An 8843-nucleotide genomic window follows, 5' to 3' on the forward strand; every position below is an offset into this window, starting at 1 on the left:
TCTATGATTATAAAAGTGTTCTAGGCTGAGAAGTTTATCCTGTGTGGCTCATACCAAGAGGAGCCAGGACCACGATACCAAAGGCAAGTTAGCCTTTTGTAGTGTCACTTTGGTACTCCTGTTAGGAGGCAGGTGGTTAAGTACATGTGTTAGTAAATGTTTTGAAAAAGAGGAAGGTACGGTATAAGGATCAGGAGAGGGAAGGGGTGTATTTAAGGAACCCTCTTTCTACAAAAGCAATTTTTAAATTTTGTGTTACAGGATTCCTATTGAAGAGTGGTATGTAAAAGAAAGCATTTTGAAAGCGGTACAGCTTCAAAAGCACCTCCTGTCCATGGAGCAAGGAGGTAGGGGAGGGCGGGAGAAGAGTTTGAATAGCAGATAGTGGTGAATGTCACACGCTGTCCACAGAGCCAGCTCTGCCTCTGGTGTGAGCTCCCAGGCTGCAGCCGTGTTACTTGTGCCGAGTGCGAGGGCTGGCCCTTGGCACTGTAGCTCGTTTTTGTTTTCCTAGCAGGATATGCTTTTGTACCCCTAACAAATAAAGGGCAATATCAGAACTACATGTAGAGGTGGGAGATGAGGCAGTGTCCGTGGGCAGCCTAGGAGTTCAGCTGCCAGGAGAGACGGACAGCTGTCAATCCAGCCTGTCTTAAAGCAAGCACTCTGCCTTGGAAGGACACTGGCCGGCTGGTTGTGTAGCATTCCTAATAGATTAATGCTGACCTTACTGTACACTTTTGTTCATTGACTGAGAATGAATAATGTTAACATACTTGTAATTTCTGTTATATTCATGTTAAGTATTAATGCCATGGTTACAATTAGGCTATGCCTGTTTGTGACTTAATCGTTGCTATTGTTTCCATGTTGATTACTTAAAAATAATAAAATAGTCACCTTTCTGATCATTCTTTACTGAAAATTCAGAGCTGCCTGCCACACGATTCAGTGTTAGCTGGGTGTTACACCAGAAGAAACATCAAAGGCACCAGGGAGTGCAGGGAAGGTACAATGCCGCTGCAATATTGCAACTGAGGATGCATTTGTCTGTGTGCACAGAATCTTCGTGGATACAGCCGGTTTAAAAATTCTAGCACCGGTAAGCAGGTACAGTCACTAACTGTATAAGTATAGAAAACCTACAGTAATTTTACTGGAACAGAAGAGGCCAAGCACAGGCTTGTGAGAAGGGGTGGAAGGGGACAATCTGTAAAGCAGAAATGTTTTTAAAAGAGAGGTTTTTCTGCCACGCAGGTTGGAGTTTCAGGCATTATCACTGAAACATCTGGCTCTCTAACCTACAAGTCAGCAAGGCAAGCCATGAACTTACATTCCTCCTGCTTTATTCAACAGAATCCTCTCTGTGTAATCCCAATAATTCAATAGCTGTGATATTTCTCTGGCTCTGGGGAGCATTTCACTTTTCTATTCTAGATTGCAGGAGAACTTGTATGGCCACAAAGTAAAACCTCACTGGAAGAGGTGAGCTTTCTGTCTGATACGGAGAGTTAGATCGGTTCCTGCTAACTGTGGTGTGTTCTTATATATTTGGTGATGGAAATGTGACGATTTCTACAAGAAGTTTTTAACTTCTCAGCCATGAGACAGGCTCAGATTCCCCGTGTTTATCCACTGACTTCCTAAGCTGTAGAAAATAAAATACATTCCCCAAAGTTTGCAAAATGAAAGCTTGATATAAAGCAAGGATAGCTTCTTGCAAAAAAAGATTCTCCTAAGTAGGAATACTGCTTAAATTTGGCACAGATTTGCAGATGAGCAGAGTTTGAGAAAACTGGACTTAGTAAGGCATAATATAACATCCAGGTACTTGATCTGGCCTGTCCTTTAGAAAGGTGTCTTGCTGGGGGAGATGAGAAGCTCTCTGCCAGGTTTCCAGCAGAACAAAAATGCATTACTATTCCCACGCTGAAAATGCATTATTTACCCAGCTTGAGAGCTGGGTAAGAATTATCGCTTGTGGCTCCAAAGAGAGTCTGAGCTATTGTCTGTGACAGGAATGACAGCAAATGCCACCACACTTTCTGCAAGTGGAAAATGTTCAAAAAAAAGGCTCTGTAAAGAGCTTTCTGAGGCCTCTGCAGAATGGAGAGCTCTCAGCTGAGCAGCTCACATATGGAGTGGCAGAGATGGGCTGGTGCAAAATGCTGGGGCACAGCACAATACTTGTCTTTGCGGTAAGAGCAGCTGTACCATGAGGTGGCAGAGTCAATAATGCCAGATCCGAATATCAGAAAACCAAATTTAACAAGTAAGTCTTGTGCTTATGCTTGCTTTGTTTAGTTTTTAGTTTGTCATGAAACCTTTAAGACACTGTCTACTGGTTTTACTGCACATGTCCTGAACCAGATGAAACTGGGACTGAACACAAGCTGCTTTTTTCTCTCATGTCCCTGGACCTATGACTCTCTTGCCAAACCAGGCACATTTCTCTGCGATTTCTATTATTGTCCCATTAAGTTTGTACAGGCAGTACGAGTAGCAGACATGAAGTGAAGGGTGTGAAATGTCCAAAAATGTACTGACTTCCCGCAGATGTAGTACCTCTCCATAACCTTCCGGCATCCTTTCTTTTAAGTTCTTAAAATAGCTGCAGTCTTGGTGTACTTATTTCCATGGAGACCCAGCTGTCAAAAATGCTTTAAGTTCCCAGCTACAGGATGTGATGTTGTAGAACACAGTAACTTTTTAAACCCCTGTTTCCTGCCTGCACCTGATGCATCTGACGCAAACTGACTTGTCCTCTCAGCTGTAAAACCATCACAGGCCACTGTTAAAGCTTTTCCCAAAATGTTGCAGTGCACTGTACATTTCCTTCCTGGTAAAGGTGGGGCCCTACAGAAAATGGCTCAAGGAGGAGAGAAAACAGAAGGGAAAGAAAACAAAAAGAGATGAGGAGTTAGTCACTCTGAAATAGCAAGGTGATAATTTGATGTTGTTAGAAATGATGTTGCTTAGATTAGTCTGCTGGGGCCAAGCGCTCTTTTTCTATACAGGTTAAAACTAATCATTTAGTCAGTATCCTCCCATCTGTTTTTAAAATGATGTTTTTTCTGAAATCTTTGCCACATTTTTCTGTTGTCCTTATGATTGCACAATTAATTTCATCTCTATTGCAACTGAAGGGATGTATTATCCAAAAATTAATTGATTTACCCCCACCCCCTGACAAAGCTCCTAATTTTTATAACATTTTCCTACTTGTGTATGATTGAACTGTGGGTGTCAGGACAAGCTAACTGACCAGGGTGACCCAGGGCAATTTCGCAGACATCTCCTAAACCGATGGCCCCAGGTGGCAACAAATTGGTTGGAGACGCACAATCTCCAATACTTAATTTTATTTCCCTACTCTCTGCCTGAGGGAAATCCACACTTTCTCCTCTAGGACATTTGCTAAAGAGACTCTATCCTCACCCTTGTTTGTTGTATCCCGTGACGATAACATGACCCAGAGATGCATGAGGACAGTTTAGGTGATGGTGGAGGCTCCTCTCCGTCTGCAGGAACAATTGACACTTTGGTGCCACAGTGTATGTCAGCTGCACCAGCGTGATGCTTGTTTTGTTGAGGTATTTGATGAAGGAGTTGATGACTTTCCCTTTTTTCTGTGCACAGCTGGACACATCTGCACCCCAGAGGTGCTGCAGCCACCAGCGCACCTGAGGAGGGGGCTCATTGTGCAATTGCTGCAGGATCTAAATAGTCATTTCCACGTGCCGAACTTCCCTAGTGCAGAAAAGGAGTTAGCTGTAGAGGTACAAGATGTTCTTTCTATATATATAAGTAAACATCAGGTTTATATTCATACGGATATGAACAAGATCTCCTTTCTAATTCCACAGTGTGCGCATGATGTTGTTTCAAATGTGGCTCTTAATAAGAAGTATTTTAGGATTACATTTGTGCTAAAATTCCAAAGTCTCTCAAAAATTCTTTCACAGTTGAATCCCAGGTTGGCAGAAGAGAGATTTCTTTTTACCTACTGTAATTTGCTGTATTTTTTCCGATACATAATGAGATAATGCTTTATTTCATTAAGCATCACCAACTTTCCCTGAACTTCTGTTCTCAGCTCATTACCATTATCCTGTTTTATTAATTTTATTTACAGATTATCTTTGTACTAGCTCCCAAGTCAGCTAAACAAAAGGTAAATTAAAGATGCAGAGATTAATTCAGCTCTGCAGAACTATCCGCTGGCTCACAATGTCCTGTGTATGAATCCAGTCTTTATTGCAGCCATGGTTTATTTTTGTCACAATTCTGCTTTATTTGATTTCAGCTTCTAGAGACGAATAAAAATTTTGCCCAAAAAGACTCAGTTGCTGCAAACACATGGAAGGGCTTTAACATATCCTTTTAGATCAAAAATAACTGACATTCTTCTGTAGCGTTCCGAGAACTGTGATCAAAACTCTATTCTCAAAAATCCAATATTGTGGGAGACATCACGAAGACTGGCCATGTGTGTTTGCTGAGATTTGGGGGTTGGACTAGACGATCTCCAGAGGCCCATCCACCCTCAACTATTCTGTGCTTCTGTAATTATATTTAAATGAAACCATTCTGCACCAGGGACAGTAATCTGCTACACATTACAGTTATTATTAACACTTTATTGCATTTTTTTCCAAGGTCGGGACTAGGTTACATACAGAATAAATCAGTCTCTCATATCATAAAGCATTAGATTATATTATAACTAATAGAGATAAAGATGGCACACAACAGGCAAGTAAATGTTGGGCTCAGGAAGGAATGAATGGATGAAGGAGACAGGGTCCAGCAACAAGCAGGAAGGTTGCAGAAAAGCAAGTAGAGACTCTGGAATGAGAAAGAATCCAGCAGAAGGGAAGTGGGTAAAAGCCCTCTCCAACAGAGATGGGAAGAAGGAAAGACAGCAAAGAAATTGGAAAATAAATGAGACCTTTGCAACAGAAGGGATTAAGAGTTAGCACAGAAATTGTCTGTTCTGTACTTTACAGCAATTTGCATCTTCACAATTATAGCTTGTAAACACAAAGAAAACAGCCAGATGTGGGAAATGTTCCCTCTTTTCAAATGTAAACTTGAAGATCCAAAACAAGGCCTAATTTGAAAATGGAGCTTTGAATTTGACTTGGTCTTTGCGAGAGACACTGGGGATCAGCATTTTCCCAGAAAATGAATTTTGTGATTCTAAGTCAGGAAGCAGTAAAGGAAGTAACTGAATCCGAGCACCAAGCTTCAGCCTCACAGAGTGTCTGAAGGGAAACATGGCATCAGAAACTCCTCCACTCCCCTTCGAGCAAGGATACCTTTCATCGCTTGAGTGTCAACCACAACATGGCCATCTCAGCACAGAATCTCCAAAAAATTAGGCTGGAAGGGACCCTGAAAGGACCCATGCAATCCGTTCACTGTTCCAGCAAAGGGTAAACTACAAAATTTCTCACAAGGTTTTTAACTGGCCTTGAATCCCTCCAGCGTGGGAGTTCCTCATCTTCCTCAAGCAGCCGGTTTCAGAGCCTCACCAGCCATTCCTTATCTCTAATGACCATTTTTTGGTGGACTTTTAGCCCTTTTAGTCTAGTCCTGTGCCCTGTGAACAAGCAGATCAGGTTATTGGCTTAATCTTCTGACACATTAAGCTTACATACTGCTCTCACACTTCCCATCAACCTCTCCCTCATCAGAGCACACAATCCCAACTGCCCAAATCTTTCCTCTGTGCCAGTTCTATATGTTTTGGTCATTCCTGCTAGGCTATGTCAACACACAACCACAAACAGGCACACCTGGGTGCAGGAAAAGGTTGTCCTAGCAATTTTTATCTGAGGGTCTGTGACCGGTACAGCGCACGTTCGGCTGTTCCGCCTGCCCCAGTACGAACCCCTCCAATAGGCACGTAATGTCTGGCCTGTCACCTGGTAAAGAACTGGCCCTCATGGCAAGTGATCAGTGAAATATTGGCCTTTTCTGTGTCTCCACACCGTCTTGCATGCTTGGTGCAAGTGCCGCTTCCTTCACAGCTGCTGACATCTGGAATTGCCTCCCTGTGTTCCCCCCTGCTTGTATCTGCTGAAGGGGCTTTCTTCTCCTTTGCCTCTTTTCCCCTGGACGCACAACTACCAAACCCACCATAACCTTTGTATGGGAAGCAAAGTTTCAACCTCTGTAGATGGAGAATACAACATATTCTTATTGAAGGTATGGTTTTCACTTTTTCACTGTTGTATGAGTTTTCTTACAATCATTACGTTTGCCAGTTGTCTTAATTTTTTATTTCTGAATTAGACTGTTGAACAAGTTGGTGGATTTTACTGACGGTGGTAGCAGAAAGGCACGTCAAGCAGAGGGAAGCCAAATTTAGTCTGAATGAGCTATTTTATCATGTGTTCTTGTAAGTCTTGTTGATCTAAAAGGAGAGCAAGATGACAGATGATGACGTGGAGCAGGCACGTGCTATTGGAAAGACTGCCAGAGGCTTAAGCTGAATTTAAGAAGAAAGAGGAACTTTGTATTGGAGTGGAAAAAGCATCATTAGCAGGTATTGTTGAAAAAATCAGGATGTCCTGCCCACTGTGGAAATTGTAGATTACAGAGAGGTGGGCATCTTTAACATAGTGTAATTTGTCCGAAATTCAAACATACAGAGGTGACAATTAATTTAAATCCTTCCCTTGGAACAGTCTAGTATTTATTGTAAACAGTGAAACATAGACAGTGTTACCAGTAATTCATCTAAGGGCTGAGGACACGCTTTTTTCTTTCTTTTTTCTTCATGCCATTTCTGCTCACACTGATTCTTTTTCCCACTCTGCTGAAAGAAATAGCAGACACTTATTTTCTCCCCTGGTTTTAGTGAGAAAAGCTTATTCTCAAAAATGAGCTGAAGGATTTTTCTTGGGGAGCCTGAAAGAAAGCAGGTGGTTGGCAATTCAAAGGTAGTGAGAGACTTTGGGGCTGATTATGTATTAAGGACAAGGTAAACGCCTCAGGAGAAGAGCAACCGAGTCTGATACCTGTATTTCTGTATTTTTGCCTTCTCCTTTTTCCTCATGTTTCATGTCTGGTTTCCTCTTTCTCTGCAGAGGATTAAGACATAGAGATTTGAAAGGATGAATGTCTCTCAGCACTGCCCTTCAGGAGTTCAGTAATTATATCCATAGAATTAGGACTTTAAGCTTACAGTTACAAGTAGTTTTATGTTTTTAAATATCTACTCTGATTTTGTGATGTATAAGCAGGGAAAAAGTAGGCTGTGTGCTTACACGCGGCCAAATTAGTTTTGTAGAGAGCATGCATAACCTTCTATATTGTGTACTTGATAAGACAGAGCTGTACATGAACTATTTTTAACTCAGGCACCAGCGCTCTCTCCTCCAGTGTAATAATCTAGTGAATCATCTATTTTATTCTATTACAATTTAATAATTGCATCTTCATTCATTTACTAAAAAGAAAAACAAAACTATTTAGCTAGTCCAAGACATAAAGCTTTATGAATCCTGCCCAGCTTCAAATTAAATTACCATAATATGGTTACCTAACACATTACTTAAGAAGTTAAGCAGTTAAAAGTGAAGCAATGAAGCAAGCTGTTAGGGATTTTTACATTTGCCAGAGAGCGCGTGGTTTGTTCTGATGCTGGACAGGATGTGCTAGTGCAGTGAAGGCTGCCCTTGTAGTTTATATTCCAAATAATTTTTCAAAGTAATTCTAACTAAAACCCCCAAACTGCACTTCGTTTCACAACAACCCTCCCTAAACAGCTGCAGAACTCAGTGAAGCTTCATCACTGATGGTCCGTATGTGCTGCTGGAACTGGAGGTCGTCTTGTGGTGGAGATTTGGGAAAAACAACTACTACAAAACTCACCCGACAAATACTTATTGCAGGTCGCTCTGGTTTAGGCGATGCGGTACATCACCCTTCTGCTAGCTGTGTAGCTTTTAGTAAGTATTTAGTGCTTGTTCACAGTAATTATTATACAAAGGTGTGAACGTCAGTCATGGCTGGCAAGCCAGCACCTGCCCCGAGTGCCACACGTGCACCTTTTGTTTCACTGAAGCCCCATCAAAGTGTCACGTACTTTTTGGCTCTGCCAGGTGACACAACAAGCTTTTGTCATTGTTTGAGGGAAGCTATTTATGTGTATTATGAGTCACGCTTTCTGAAACGGTGTCCTTTTCATCCCCCGTTTTACAACAGGAGATCCTGGTGAACCCCTGGCTCTCTCCACCCTTCCATCACTGGAAAGGAAAAAGCTGTATTAATTGTATCAACTTATTTAATTATAGCATGGAGGGTGTTGGTCTTCCCAGTAAGAAGCAGTAGGATGGGAGGAAATGGCCTCAGGTTTTTCCAGAGGAGGTTTAGGTTGGACATTAGGAAAAAATTCTCCCCAGAAAGGGCTGTGGGGCACTGGAACAGGCTGCCCAGGGCTGAGGTGGAGTCACCATCCCTGGAGGGGTTGGGCAGACCTGTAGATGTGGGCTTAGGGTCATGGGGTAGCGGTGGACTTGGCAGTGTCTGGTTAATGGTTGGACTGGATGATCTTAAAGGTCTTTTCCAAATAAAACATTTCGATGAATCTTTAGCGCTGCGGCCGTCGCCCCAGGGACGACAGGGGCCCCGCGCATGCGCCTCCACAGGGCTGGGCAGCGCCCTCCTAAGATGGCGGCGGGGGCTGGACGGCGGAGCTTGCCGCTCTCAAGATGGCGGCAGCGCCGGGACGCGCTTCCGGGAGGGAACACAAAATGGCGCTGGTGCGAGGTCCCCTCTCCTCAGAAGGGTGCCCTCCCGCCTGCCCGGCGGTGGAGCCCGACCCTGCGCTT

This window comes from Nesoenas mayeri (assembly GCF_963082525.1).
Source record: "Nesoenas mayeri genome assembly, chromosome: 9".
In the NCBI taxonomy this organism is placed as follows: domain Eukaryota; kingdom Metazoa; phylum Chordata; class Aves; order Columbiformes; family Columbidae; genus Nesoenas; species Nesoenas mayeri.